This window comes from Podarcis liolepis (assembly GCF_965112155.1).
Source record: "Podarcis liolepis genome assembly, chromosome: 16".
In the NCBI taxonomy this organism is placed as follows: domain Eukaryota; kingdom Metazoa; phylum Chordata; class Lepidosauria; order Squamata; family Lacertidae; genus Podarcis; species Podarcis liolepis.
This window is the reverse complement of record NC_139567.1, coordinates 11669285-11684819: the sequence shown is the minus strand read 5'-3', so window position 1 is coordinate 11684819 and position 15535 is coordinate 11669285. Positions and strand designations below refer to the sequence as shown.

Below are 15535 nucleotides of genomic sequence, written 5' to 3'. Positions count from 1 at the left end.
ACATGGCTCATATCCACCAGTCACCTTGCATTTTGGACTCACAGCTGTCCATGGAGGCACAGTTCTGTGTCCAGGGCAGCTGTCTACCATCTGGTATTCAGGCTGAGACTCTACCTGCCTGCAGACTGTCTCGCCAGAAAGGTGCATGTACTAGTTATCTCCCACTTGGACTACTGCAATGCGCTCTACGTGGGGCTACCTTTGAAGGTGACCCAGAAACTACAACTAATCCAGAATGTGGCAGCTAAACTGGTGACTGGGAGTGGCCGCTGAGACCATATAACACCGGTCCTGAAAGGCCTACATTGGCTCCCAATAAGTTTCCTAGCACAATTCCAAGTGTTGGTGCTGACCTTTAAAGCCCTAAATGGCCTCGGCCCTGTATACCTGAAGGAGCGTCTCCACCTCCATCATCCAGCCAGGACACTGAGGTACAGCTCTGAGAACCTTCTGCTGGTTCCCTCACTGCGAGAAGTGAAGCTACAGGGAACCAGGCAGAGGGCCTTCTCGGTAGTGGCACCTGCCCTATGGAATGCCCTCCCATCAGATGTCAAGAAAATAAACAACTATCTGACTTTTAGAAGACATCTGAGGATAGCCCTGTTTAGGGAAGTTTTTAATGTTTGATGTTTTATTGCTTTTTTATTATTACTAATATTCTGCTGGGGAATGGAGTGGCTGGATAAACCCAGCCAGATTGGCAGGGTATAAATAAATTATTATTTATTAAATTATTTATTTGTAATTTATTTATTTATTATTATTGCATTCAGTAGTCTGGGCTCGATTTTATGGAACACATTTTCAGTTGAGGTCAGACAGGCCTCAACAAAGCACGACTGTGTACATTCTTCTCTTGAAATAGAGTGCTGATGGTTGTTGCAGTTGGGGAAATAAACCAGGTGGGATGGGGAACAGAATAAAATTTCCAGGAAAATGTCATGCTCTTGACCAAGAGCACGCCACGAAGAAGGATTTTGTTGCTGGTCCCCATCGCAATCTCCATCACTTGACCCTCCGGTGCTCTGAGGACTAGAGAGTGATGATCTTAGAGCCGGTGCAAATTTATTTAAAATTACAGAACTGGGTCCAGCTCAGGATTAAAACTTTCCATCATTATTATGGCAGCCTTATGCTATCCTTTGGGCCAAAAGCTTTCAGGCTCTTTATCTTAAAGAAGCCAATGTGGAGTTAAGAATAAGAACTGCATTAATTCTAAAGTTGTTTAGGACTAGACCTGAGCTTTTACAGCTAAAATTAAATTAAACTCGAGTGACACCAAAAGGAAAACCTGTCTGCTTTCAAGTAAACATGCAATACAGTAATACGGTGGTACTTCGGAAGTCGAACGGAATCTATTCTGGAAGTCTGTTCGACTTCCAAAATGTTCAGAAACCAAGGCATGACTTCCGATTGCCTGCAGGAAGCTCCTACAGCCAATTGGAAGCCACGTCGGATGTTCAGGTTCCAAAGAATGTTTGCAAACTGGTACACTCGCTTCTGAGTTTGCGGCATTCGAGAGCCAAAACATTCGACTCACAAGGCGTTTGGGATCCAAGGTATGACTGTACCTTGGTTTTCAAACAGCTTAGTTGCCGAACAAATCGGCTCCCGAATGCCGCAAACCCGGAAGTAAGTGTGAACATTTTTTGGAAGCTGAACATCTGAGGTGGCTTCCGCTTGAGTGCAGGAAGCTCCTGCAGGCAATCAGAAGCCGTGCCTTGGCTTTTGAACAGTTTCGGGAGTTGAACGGACTTCTAGAATGGATTAAGTTCAAGAACCAAGGTATTGTTGTTTGTTGTTTAGCCGTGTCCGACTCTTCGTGACCCCCTGGACCAGAGCACGCCAGGCACTCCTGTCTTCCACTGCCTCCCGCAGTTTGGTCAAACTCATGCTGGTAGCTACGAGAACACTGTCCAACCATCTCGTCCTCTGTCGCCCCCTTCTCCTTGTGCCCTCAGTCTTTCCCAACATCAGGGTCTTTTCCAGGGAGTCTTCTCTTCTCATGAGGTGGCTAAAGTCTTGGAGCCTCAGCTTCAGGATCTGTCCTTCCAGTGAGCACTCAGGGCTGATTTCCTTCAGAATGGATAGGTTTGATCTTCTTGCAGTCCATGGGACTCTCAAGAGACTCATCCAGCACCATAATTCAAAAGCATCAATTCTTTGACGAACCAAGGTTTTACTGTACAACATTACTTGCTCTGTATTTTTTTTAAAGTAGATTAAAAAACAACAACAAACCAGTCATCTGGTCTCCTTTCAACCACCAAATAAAAGGATTCATTTGACTTCCACATAGTCCACTGAGTCCAAATATACACACCCCAGTGTGGTCCCGTAGGCTATAGTGGCCAAAATGCACTTATTTATAACGTGGTTGGCCTCCGTGACTAGGAATACCTATGCCCAGCTTCCGATGCTGTACCAGCTGTGACCTTCCGCAGATAGGACTAGCCTGCCTTCAGACACCCATGCTCTGGTACCCTCCAATCTAGACTACTGCAATTCACCCTGTGTGAGACTGCCCTTGAAGACATTGCAATAATACAAGTGCAAAATGCAATGGCCCATGTTGACAGGAGATGTGGGCTGAGGAGATATAGCTCTGATTTAAAAATAACTACCCTGGTTGCCAGTTGTTTTCCAGGCCCAATCAAATGTGTGTTTTTCCCCCCTGTGGTGGGTCCACGACTGTGGAATGCAGTGCCCATTGTGGTGTGCTTACCTGCATTGTGAGTTAAGACACACCTCTTTTGTCAACCTTTGGGGTGAGGGAACTGCGACGGAATGAATTTATGAACCATTTTATGCTTCTGCTTTATTGTGAGCTGCGCTGAGGTAATTGTTTTTAAGCGCTTGCTTTGTATGGCTGCTATATGCTGCTTATTATGCTGTCAACCGCCCCGTTGTCTTCTGGTGAAGTGTGGCGTATCTTTTTCTTAAAGGCTATATAATAAAATAAATAAATAAACTGTGTTATTCCTTTTTGAAGTGGGAAAGGCAACTTTTCCTCATCTGAAGAGCTACAGCAGGCATCTCCGTGATAAAATAAAAATAAAAATGGTGCTGATTTTTGAGCATACATTCTTCAATAATTTACTCTGCTTCAATCTTATGTATATTTAACAAGTTTCTCTCTTCACATACACATAAACCTGTAAGCATTAATTTCCCCCTGCAACCTGACACAGTTCTTGGGGAGAAACTGCACACCAGCAATAATATAATCTTGTAAACAGAATTTAATTATTTATGTAAAAGTAGTGAAATGACTTTACAATCAAACTCAATGGATTTTTATGTAATTTGTTTTCTCCCCTAAGCCTGTTATGTAAAAGTGTAAATATTACAAATTATACACGCTGCTTCACTTGTAGAGTGTTTAATATTTTAACAAACTTAAGATGGTCTCTCCCCCCCCCCCCAGTTCTTGTCACCGCAAAAGCTATTAAATGGTGCCTTTAGTGACAAATTCTTAGCACGTAGTAATTATACTTTTACTGGGATGTCTTTTAATAGTGTGAGATGGAAGCACATGAGTTTTTGAAGCTGGACTCCTGGGTGGTGATGGGTAGCAGGTGGGGGAGAATTACGATGCGGTTTATATTTAAAGTGGAACCGACCTAATTCATGATTTCCGGAAGAAAAATGTACAGACCAAACACCGTAATCATTCAAAGCGTGCACTTCTCAGAATTTTGCTGTGCTGTTCTCCAGTTAAGTGAAATGCATATACCAGGGTGAAAATAATGTGTGGAAATGCACTGTGTTAGGGAAAATGGCTTTGCAAAAATGTGGCCATTGGGGAAGATTGCATGCAGAAAACTATATTAGAAGAATATAGGGAAATATATATATAGAAGGGACCCTGAGGATCATCTAGTCCAGTGATGGTGAACCTTTTAGAGATCTAAAAGGTTCACCATCACTGCAACCCAAAACCTACTTATTTATCGCAAAGTGCCAACACGGCAATTTAACCTGTATATCTCATTTTTCCTGTGTGTTTCATGTTTCTTCTTTATAACTGCTGTTGTAAAAAACAATCCTTCATAAAAGTTATTGCATTACATTCTTCATTAAATTATCTCTCCAATGATATATAATTTTATGTTATAATTCCGTGCTTTTTTCCTTTAAAAATGTTTAGAAATACTCTCATTTTGACTCAAGAAAATCACCGGGGAATAAATACATTTCAAATTGGGAAAATAAATACAGTGGTACCTTAGTTTTCGAACAGCTTAGTTCTCAAACTACAGTGGTATCTTGGGTTACAGACGCTTCAGGTTACAGATGCTTCAGGTTACAGACTCCGCTAACCCAGAAATAGGATCTCGGGTTAAGAACTTTGCTTCAGGATGAGAACAGAAATCGTGTGGTGGCAGTGGGAGGCCCCATTAGCTAAAGTGGTGCTTCAGGTTAAGAATAGTTTCAGGTTAAGAACGGTCCTCCAGAATGAATTTAGTTCTTAACCCGAGGTACCACTGTACTTGGAACCTGAACACTTCAAACCCAGAAATGAGTGTTCCGGTTTTGGAACATTTTTCGGAAGCCGAAAACTTCCGTTTTGAATGCCACACTTCCATTTTCCCAGTGAGGGAAGGTGGGCCGGGTGGCAAGCAAGCGGGCACTTGCCGCCCTCCAGCACAGGGTCCCTCCGCTGCCACCAGAACAGCAACCATCCTCTCCTCCAGCTCTGGGGGCCCTCTGGGAATGCTGGGCCGGAGTGGCAAGCTGAGCAGGCAAGGGATGTTGCCCCCCCCCACAGCCTGCTCCTGCTTGCAAGCAAGTAGGAGTAGGATCGGGTTGCTCCGCTAGGCAGTGTTGCCGCTTGCACGGTAATAGGAGCTGGATCGGGGCTGCTCAGCTGGGGAAGTGCAGGCTCCATCACACTTTCCATTGAGGGGTTCGTGGCTGCACTCAAGGGAGAAGTTTAAAGGGGCCTCGACCTCCACATCAGATCCCCTGCAACCCCGTGAAGCAGCGGTGTAGTGTGGGTTGTCAGCACCCGGGGCAAGGCAAGTAATTTGTGCCCCCTAACCCCTAACCTGCCGCCGCTGCCAGCTTCTTCTTGCTGCTGCCTGGTCTGGTCTGGTGTGGTTCTCTCCTGCGCTCAGCGCTGCGCTGGACGGCTGCTGCACTGTCCCTCCCCCAGATAGTCCCTCCCTCGCTCTCTCTCCGCTCCGCACGCCTGGCACCCACCCCCTCCACAGTGGCCGGCGACCCAGCGGCTCAGATCGGATTTGAACAGCCAGCACTGCAGTGAGAGAGAGTGAGTGAGCCAGGTAGGGGCAGAGAGCTGCGAGTGCGAGCGCCCCCCCAGATGTTGCGCCCAGTGCGGCCGGCCCCCCTGCACCCCCACGCTACGCCACTGCCGTGAAGGCAGCCAGTCTGAATAGTTGCTGGGGTTGGGGAAGGTGGAGGCAGCCCGGAAACTGTATCTGAGAGCCCCTGCACCACCTGAAGAAGCCAGGCGCTCCTTAGCTGAGCTGCCCAATTCCGCTCCTACTTGTGTGCAAGCAACAGTGGAGGTGGGGATAACTCAGAAGTGGAGTGGAGGCTTCTGGGCTGTGAACCTCTCAACGGAAAGTGTGATGGAGCCTGCACCTCCCAGCTGAGCAGCCCCGATCCAGCTCCTGTTTCCGTGCATGCAAGCAGCAACGCTGCCTAGCGGAGCAGCCCGATCCCACTCCTACTTGCCTGCAAGCAGGAGTGGAGGCAAGGATCTTTCAGAAATGGAGCAGCCTGGGGGGCGGGAGGGGGGCGGGGGCGGTGACAGCGCTGGGACCGCAGGGCTGCATTCAAAATAAAAAACTGAAAGTTTCCAGGAAACCACAAAGGCAACAAACTTGCAACTCATGAAAAAGCAGCAACACAACAAACTGAGAAAAGCAAATGAATCAATATCACAAGAAAGCAACCCTGACCCTGACCCTGACCCTGACCCTAACCCTAACCCAGCATTTCTCTCTTCCTCACTCTTCCCCTACCTACGGAAGCTACAACACAAGGGCTGCAGGCTTTGGACGTGTGTGCATGCCCTCCTCCTCCTCCTCCCCCCCCCCAGCATGGAAGCTACGGCCCTGCTGGGGCGATGGTGTGCATGCCCACAGAGAGGGCTTTGAGTGCCCTCTCTGGCACATGTGCCATTGTTTTGCCACCACTGATCTAGTCCAACCTACAGCAATTCAGGAATTTGCAGCTGTCCCTTATGGGGATCGAACCTGGGACCTTGATGTGAACAGCACCACGCTCTAACCAACGGAGCTATTGAGCAGGTGAAATTCATGTTAAAATGCTGATTAATTTTCTTGAGGGCATTTAAACCTAAAAATCATAGACTGGGTGGATGCAGAAGAGTGGTGGGAAGCCCCAGTTGAGGAACCCCCAATGAGTGGTCAGAGAGAGAAGACTGGGAGGAGGTGGAAGCTGAAGAGGCCACAGGGTTTAGCGAGCAGGAAGAGGCTGTGGCAGAGAGCAGTCCAGACTCAGAGGCAGCGGAAGAAGCCAGTGGGTCTGTGACCAGGTCCCCTCCCCCTGATCTCCCAGAACTCACAAAGGTATGAAGAGGGGCAGAGCAAAGGACAGGCAACACGAAAGAGCCTCAGATTGTTTGGGAAGGACCCAGGTGAGGAGGAGATTGTGAGGCCTCATAGGGGCAAGATCTACTGAGACAAGTTGCTGTGCTCACTAGGCCTGGCCTCCTGAGCAGCTCTTGTTTCCTTGAATAAAGAGCTAACTACACTTACAACATGTGATTTTTTTTCCCCCGACACCACAAACTGATATCGAAATATGGACAACTGAACTTAAGACCGGAAAAATGAAAGACTGGGAAAATATAGAATTGATTTCCCCCAAAACCATGCATTTTGTACCTTGTTTTTGCTAATATATGCACACTTCACCATTGGTAATGCATTTCTTTACATATTACTTGACTGGAGAAGAACACTGCAAAATTGGGAATTTTGAAGGATGGGCGTTCTTTGGTTCATGTGTTGTTTTGGAAAGTGAAAATTGGGGAGGTTCACCTTTAAATGTGAACTCCCCACATCAAAGGTGTTATTGCTCTGGAGCTATATTTTGATTTAATGTTTTGCTGGAGATAGGGAAGGGGATGTGATGGTCACTATTTAAAAAATGGTGGGGAATATTGGGAGGGGGGAATTCTGCAAAAGTAATTTTCTCCCTTCAAGGTAGGAAGAAAATATTCTCAGAAAAAGAAAAGGGATCGGTTCTAATCAAGACTGCAGCTGACCCCAATAAGCTGTGAAGGATTAAGGCTCCAAATGCCTCTTTAGGTCTGGAAAGAGATAAGAATATACCAAATCAACTCCTGTGATTTGCAGGCGGCAATGGGTGTGAAGGTTTTGGACACATGTGCATGTGCATATTAGAAAGATGCCTGCTTGAGAAAAGCTAGTTCAGGAAAGAATATTGCACGGGGAATTTCCATCCTAGGAATTCCATCCTGTGCTGTGTTTGCTGCAATCAGCACTGTTTCCATGCTGCTACAGTTCAGTTGCTGTTGAAGCCTACCTTGTTGTTCTTACATCAATTTCTGCTGTAGTTTGATTCTGTGATTGATTGATTCTGTGATCAATTTCAATGCATTTCAGCAGAAGGGGGAGAAAAATGCAGAAAATTATTTATATAACAATTGAGAGATAAAACAACATCAAACACTGCTTGTATTTGTTTACTTAATTTCCACTCCCGACCTCTGACAACAATGCGAACTGTGGCAATTTCCAGTCCCCTTTCCATGTCTGATGGAAATTACCAGCATCCCTACCTGTCCTAAACCACCATCACAATAGGTCACTGGTAGAGCACCTGCTTGGGCCACACAGGGTTCCAGGTTCAATCCTTAGCATCTCTAGGTAGGGCTGGGAAAGCTTTACTGTATGAAACCCTGGAGAGCTGCTGCCAATCAGGGAAGATGATGGGTGGGGAATCTTTTTCAGCTTGTGGGCTGCATTTGCTTCTGGGCAACCTCTCGAGGGCCACATGCCAGCAAAAAGTGGGCGGAGCAATGAATATAAATTTTACCTTTGCGTTTCAACGAACATTTGCACAGCCCTTTCTATCCCCCATCTAGGCAAGCAGAAGTTATTATCAGTGTTCAAGGACACATTCAAACCAGGCAAAAACACTCAAAGGGGATGTTGACCAAGGCTGATGAGGGGTGTGCTTTGGGGAGGAGAGTTCCAAGGGCCAGTTAGAGAGCCCTGGGGGCCAACGTTTCCAGTCCATACTAATAGTGTTGGAATGTCATTCTTGGACCTGCATAAGAATTTGCATTTTTTTGTGGTAGTTTCCCTTCTCATTTCATCCCCCCTCCACCTAAGAAAATGATATGCAAACTCTTACTATGACTTGCATATCAAGACGGAGGTTTTCTGCTTCCCCCTACTTACTGATCCTATTCCAATTATGCCGTCGCCAAAAAGCTAGACTCCCCCCCGCCCCCACTTTTCATTTTTTTAAAATATTTTTTTTATCTGGCACCAAATCCAACTGAAACAACTTAGCACTGAAGACAGTTTTATAGCTCCTTGTCTTGCCTTGCTCTTGTAGAATAATAATGAGTGTGTGAGGACTATCCTGTTTTCTGATTTACAAGACACTCCGAGGTCTCTACTGTATTCCAAGCCCAGAACAGTGAGAAATTATTATAAATCATTGTTTCCCACCCACCCCACCCCCTGGAAAAAAAATTCTCTAAAGGCACCCTGACGGGGAGGGAGAGAAGGGAGTCACTCCAAGTTATTCTTCGAATGATGTTTGTCATACTGACACGCTGTACTGATAGCAATCTGGCTGTGTCTTGCGAAGACATCTCCTCCATCTGTCTCATTGGCTGAATAATATCCCTTTGATTTACAGTAGGAAGGCTTGGTGCAGTATCAAGGAGGCTGTGTCAAAGCTTAGTGATTGCAGTGTCAGGACTCAGTGACCTGTTTCTTCACAGCTCTCAGCAAAAGATGAAGCCTTGTTAGCTTGCAAGCATCTGCCTGCTTGCCTTCCTGCCTCCTTCCAACCACCCCTATGCAATATCCATGTGCGCAGGCCAGTTCTTATGCAACATCGCCCAGTGGATTATCTCACATACTCCAACTGTCCCTGTTTCCTAGAGAGAGTCCTTGTTTTCCGAGTTCTTTTTCTGGTAAATCACACGGGAATGCTCCAGACTACTTGGCCAGTCACCATTCTGTGGGATGGGTTTTAATGGGTAGGAAAAGCTATATTAATTGCAATTTATCCCTCCAGGCACCCATGTGTGTGGGTTTAACAGAGTTTCAACATCCTGTCCTTGGCAGCAAAATTTAAATTAGAGGTAACCTTGTTTAGAGCAAGTCTAGCTATGAGGTAAGCTGGCTTCCCCCTTCTTCCTCTCCCCAACAAAGAATCAGGCAACAACTTGTAAAGTAAGTTTAAATATAGATTTACTTACTTACTAATCATGCATTGGTTCACAGCAATGGCAGCAGTAAAAACTATGTAGGCAATGACCACTCCCCACATCAAATGGGCGTGCCTTTTGTGTGGTCACGCGCAGCCCCCCAGATCCCAGTAGTACGGGCTGGCTTCGCCCTCCCCAGGCTGGATACCTGGAGGTCTCCACCTACCTTAGCCAATTGCCCAATCCTGCCTGGGGAGGCATTGCCAGGGGACCGGCCAGGTAGGGGGTGGGACTGCCCTGCCCACACAACGGAAGGTGAATCTTACCTGCGAAGCATCAGTTGGCTCCAGAGCTTCTCCCACCCTGCCCTCCCTCAGTTAAGCTTTCTTTTGCAAGTTAACCTCTTCTCCACAGGGATGCGGGCGCTACTACGTTATGGTCGCTGTTGAAGCGCCGGAAAGGAATTTTCCTGCACTGGAAGGTTTTGCCTTCTGTGTAGCAAAACATCACAACTTTGGCGGTTTCAGGCCTTGGGTGGAATCATTAAGTCTATCTTCCTAAATGGGGGGGGGTGAAGCCGTGACCCACATCCCCCTTGTGGCGGCGATCCCAGGGTTGCCCGTTAAAGGGGTCTTGAGGGGAGGCATTGACCATACGCCGAGAGGTTCTCATTGCTCTCCCCTGCAACGGCAGCGAAATGGGGGGTGGGCTCTCTGCTTGAACGTATGTTCTCCAGAGACAGCCCAATCCCCACACATTCTGGATAACTCTGATGTCTCTCAGATCCTCGGCTGGGGACTGGGAATGATAAATGCCCAATGCCTGAGCCAAGGCCTCCCTACATCTGAAACCTAATGAAGTTGTGGCCAATTTTAATCCCATAGCCCGTTGTCTTGAGTCATTATTCTGCTCGGGGGTCACCTGGGTTTGGGGGGGACTCCGCCTGTCCATGCAAAATACTTAAAATTAACAGAGTAACCAGCTTCAGGTGTGTACCTAAAGCTGGAGTAAGCAGAGGCATGTCTGAATCCAATGCTGGTCAAAGGAAGAGAGAGAGAAAGGAACAGGAAGTACTGTGCACTCCTTCCTCTCCAGGAGGAGTGTGGAAATGAGCTCTGTCTACCAGTTGTATTTCTATGGTCTGAGTATCTGCCTAACAGCAACACAGCTCTGTGGACTTAACCCCTTCTCATGCTAACTAGCAAGACTATGCATTTGTTTTGCTACTTATCTCCTACATATTATCCTGATTTGTTTGTCTAAGCTTACATGGGTGTTATACTATATTCAGTCTTTACTGAGCATTCGTTCTGATTTGTTTGGTTTTACAACAATGAACATTTGTCTTGCCTTCATCCTGATTTCTTTGCACGGTGTTTATCCATCTTCCCACCAGTCATTCATCCATCCCACCCTTTCCAGTGGATTACCCTGTAACTTTCCAAACAGCAAAATGTCCGATTCTTAAAAAGGTGAATTTGTTGCGCTGGGGTGATACAGTGCTTTAATCAACTTTAATGACACAAAGTAAAAGTTTCAGTATGTGCTTGAACCCCACTCATAAAATAGTGACAGTCTGGAGGCACCCCAGGTGGTCTTGGTTTTGGGGAGGGAGCTTGGGCAAAATTACCTCCCCTATCCTGGAATGCGGCAATCTACTCCTCCTCATGTTTGTCCTCTCTGTCTGGGCCCATTGTGTACAATTGACCAGAGAGAGTGCGCAAGGAAAGCTTGGAAGATGTTGTTGCACGCCCTGATTCGTCCTGATTCGTATAACTGAGACCAAGTGGAGGGCGGCAAGGAGAAGGGGCAGCAAGGGCCCAGAGGGTCCAGCAGCAAATTACCTGTGGATCTCCTTGATGAAGGGTAGTTTAGAAATTGCAGAACAAATGAAAATAAGGCATTCTTTAAGGTGGCAGCTTACACATCACTGAAAAAGAGGACAAAAGAAGACACAGATCTGCATAAAAGGTGCATGTGCTGATTTAGATGGACAAATGCAAATTTAGAAATAATTGTGATAATTGGGGGGGAAATACAATACATCTCATTGCAGTGGTGAAGACTACAATCAGGTAATCTATGTGCCTGCACACTTAGCTGTCCAGATATTAACAGTGGAGGGGCGACTTAAAGGCTCTTCCTTCTTATGGCTCTTTATCTTTAAGACTGGGAGACATCCCTTCAAATAGAGCAGTCCTTCAAATGAAGGCGTGTATTCCTTCATTTGAATGAAGGTCTGACGATACCAGACATTGAACCTGGAACCTTCTGCATGGAAGATGCTGTGCCACTGAGCTGCAGCCCTTCCCAAATTCGCCTAATTCACAGAGTGTCAGAAGGTTATCCATTGAAATGCCTGACAGTGCAACTTTCATAGGGTAAAGTTACAGATCCAGGAGAAATCTACAGAGTTGGCTATCAATTGACAAATAAGAGGATGATGAAAAAGTAGAGCCCACACGTCAGCCAATTTTCTGATGTTGATGATGTAAAAAAACCTTGACTGCTTGGATGGGTCTTTTGGGTACAAGGTGATGGACCATTCTTAGCTGTCATTTATTATTACTAATAATACCATGCCCGTCTGGCGGGTTTCCCCAGCCACTCTGGGCGGCTTCCAACACATAAAAAAACCCTACATATTAGAACATCAAACATTAATAATAACAATCTGATCCAAAACAAAAAAGTCACGATAACTTTAAACAACTTGAATCAAATAAAACAACGTTCAATAATCCATTAGAATAGAATAAAGGTAAAGGTAAAGGAATCCCTGACCATTAGGTCCAGTCGTGACCAACTCTGGGTTTGTGGCGCTCATTTCGCTTTATTGGCCGAGGGAGCCGGCGTACAGCTTCCGGGTCATGTGGCCAGTATGACTAAGCCGCTTCTGGAGAACCAGAGCAGCGCAAGGAAATGCCGTTTACCTTCCTGCCAGAGTGGTACCTATTTATCGACTTGTACTTCTGACGTGCTTTCGAACTGCTAGGTTGGCAGGAGCAGGGACCGAGCAATGGGAGCTCACCCCGTTGTGGGGATTCGAACCGCTGACCTTCTGATCGGCTAGTCCTGGGCTCTGTGGTTTAACCCACAGCACCACCTGCGTCCCTGTAGAATAGAATAGTAGACAGTAAAATTAAATATCAGAAAATAATAAACAGTTTACACTTGTCGATTTCAATAAAGAATTACTAAACTATAATCAATAAAAATAACAGCAAGTCACAATGCATAAAGCGCCACAAAACCATGCAGAAGGATGAAATTGAGAAACAAGGACACACAACATATAAAATTATCTTTTTTAAAAATATCCCAGAACTGCTCTTTTCTCTTCCTATCTGCTTCTGCTGCTCTTAAAGTCAGGGTCTGGGAAAGGTTCTTAGGCCTTGAGGGTGGGGCAAGGCAGGTGGAAAAAGCCCTTGCCTGATGACATGCTATTTGGAGGAACCTATAGCACCTGCACACCTTTGGATATGAATATGACACACACTCTCTTTCTGGGGAGGCTATTTCTAGCTTGGACTCTTTGATGATTATTAACAACTTTGGAAACAGAGGACCACAGGAAGCTAGATGGACCAAGAGTCCACCTGTATTGTCTGCCATTGACTGACAGCCGCTTTCTAGAGAGGAGTCTTTCCTCAGCCCTACCTGGAGATGGCAAGGAATGAACCTGGGTCCTTCTGCACACCAACCAGTTGTTCTACTGCTCAGCTGCAACTTCTTCCCAGAAGGTAATGATGGAGCCACAGATAAAACTTGTGGACTAAAATCCAAATGGACCGCTATTAAGTTGTTGTGCCTTGCAGTTTCCCTCTTCTGTCTAAGCCCAAAGAGTCATTTATATTTCTTCTCTAATGTACTTCTGAATACAACAGGTATGATTCAGCCAAAGTGAAATGCTTTCAAGTCCCATTAATTTCAATTAACAGAGAGCATTTCAGCTCATCCTTAACCTTTCCACTGAAATCAGTGGGACTCAAATGCGCTTCCTATTGGCTGGGTTGAGGCCAGTATCTCTTTGCTCTGTGATACAGCATGACTTGTCAACGTTGCAGCCATGAAGCACCCTGAGGGTCTTGCTCTGTGTAACCCCCCCGTTTCTGAAATTGGGGTTGAAAGAAACAAGGGTGAATCTTCTCTTCCCAGTTACAATCTATATGGAAATTGCTGCTGCCACCGCCGACCAAATAAAGCTTCAAAAAAGCTTTTTAAATGCCAATTCCTGATGCATTTTATGTGTGCATGTGTTTGCAGTGGTTATGTGTACCCTATTTTTCGCTCTATAAGACGCACCAGACCATAAGACGCACCTAGTTTTTGGAGGAGGAAAACAAGGGGGGAAAAAATGAATCTCAGAAGCCAGAACAACAAGAGGGATTGCTGCACAGCGATCCCTCTTGCTGTTCTGGTTTCTGGGATAGCTGTGCAGCCTGCATTCGCTCCATAAGACGCACAGACATTTCCCCTTACTTTTTAGGAGGGAAAAAGTGAGTCTTATAGAGCAAAAAATACAGTAATTGTGGTGAGTGTGATTGCTATGCATACATGTGATTGTAGTGCATGGTACCCGCAACAATTTCTCTGGTTTGCAAATGCACCCTGAAAGGTTTGGCAATTCCTGCAATGCAGAATTTGTGGGGGTACAGCACAACCCATGTGGCGAAACTGTATTATTGCTAAACTTGGTATCACTGCTGTACTGCCACCTCCACTGAATGTGGCTATGGCTAAAACCTAACTCTCACGTTGTGGTTTTGCGTAGTCAGTGTGCTCATCTCCATTATTTTGTCGATCATCATCTCAATGCTGCCAATATGGGAAGGGAGCTAAGGCAGAGATAGGGAGGCCCTATGACCTACTTTAAGAGACGTGGGTGGCGTTGTGGTCTAAACCACAGAGCCTGGGACTTGCCAATCAGAATGTCGGCGGTTCGAATCCCCGCGACGGGGTGAGCTCCCGTTGCTCAGTTCCTGATCCTGCCAACCTAGCAGTTCAAAAGCATGTCCAAGTGCAAGTAGATAAATAGGTACCGCTCTGGTGGGAAGGCAAATGGCGTTTCTGTGCGCTGCTCTGGTTCGCCAGAAGTGGCTTAGTCATGCTGGTCATGCTGTATGCCGGCTCCCTTGGCCAATAAAGTGAGATGAGCGCCACTACCCCAGAGTCATCTGCGACTGGACCTTTACCTTTTCCTATGACCTACTTTGCAGGGGAAATAATATTTTCTGCACAATTTCAGTGATCTGGGAAATTTTGTTTGCTAAAAAAAAAGAGGAAGCCACAAACCTTGTTTAGCTCTGGATATCCATTTTCACCAACAGAACCTTTAAAGTATGGTATTAGACTTGGGTGGAAATTCTTGCCTCCCCCGAAAACAGTTTAATTTATTAATGGCTTGCTCTTGTGAACCACCTCAAAGAGAAGTCTCCCTCTGTTTGATGGCTAGCATATTTCTACACCCGTTATATTTTTTATTTGACTGCCTCCAACTGAGGCACACTCTATTATTGTCAGTAATTCTCAAAACTAGCCTGATGCCCAGAGGCTCATCCTCCCAAGTTAAAAAGATTGGTCGATATCTTTATTGCAGTTGCCCAGAAAAATGTCATGACACTTTGGAGCAATCACTGACTGTGGGCTCCCATAAAGTTGATTTAGGGCTCAATCCTTCAAGCAACACCATCCTGAGACAGCAAAAAAAGGGAAAGCCCAGCTGAAGTTCAGGCTACACTTCTTCATAAGTGCAGCTGCACAGTTACAAAAGTTCAAGCTGCTTTCTTGAATCCAATCCTCCTGTACATCTGTGGGGAAAGAGTATAAAGGATACCAGGCAAGCATAGGATTCTCCCTCCTGAAAGCTAAACAATAGGCTAAACATCAGAATGAACTTTCTGACAGCAAGAGATGTTCAACAGTAGAGGTGGAAGACTCTTTCCTTGGAGGTTTCTAATAAATAATAATAATAATAATAATAATAATAATAATTTAAACCCCAACCATCTGGCTGGGCTTCCCCAGCCACTCTGGGCAGCTTCCAACAGAATATTAAAATACAATAATCTATTAAACACCAAAAGCTTCCCTAAACAGGGCTGCCTTCAGATGTCTTCTAAA

At 45.8% G+C, this 15535-nt stretch overlaps 1 long non-coding RNA gene across 1 annotated transcript in view; it reads right to left on the bottom strand.

The window, feature by feature from the left end:
- LOC310695854 overlaps window positions 1-13760 on the bottom strand; it is a 255022-nt gene extending 241262 nt beyond the window's left edge. Inside the window, exon 1 of the long non-coding RNA XR_014520298.1 lies at window positions 13692-13760. This is a non-coding gene — a long non-coding RNA (uncharacterized lncRNA). The remainder of the gene's footprint in view (window positions 1-13691) is intronic.
- Window positions 13761-15535: the final 1775 nt, after the last annotated feature.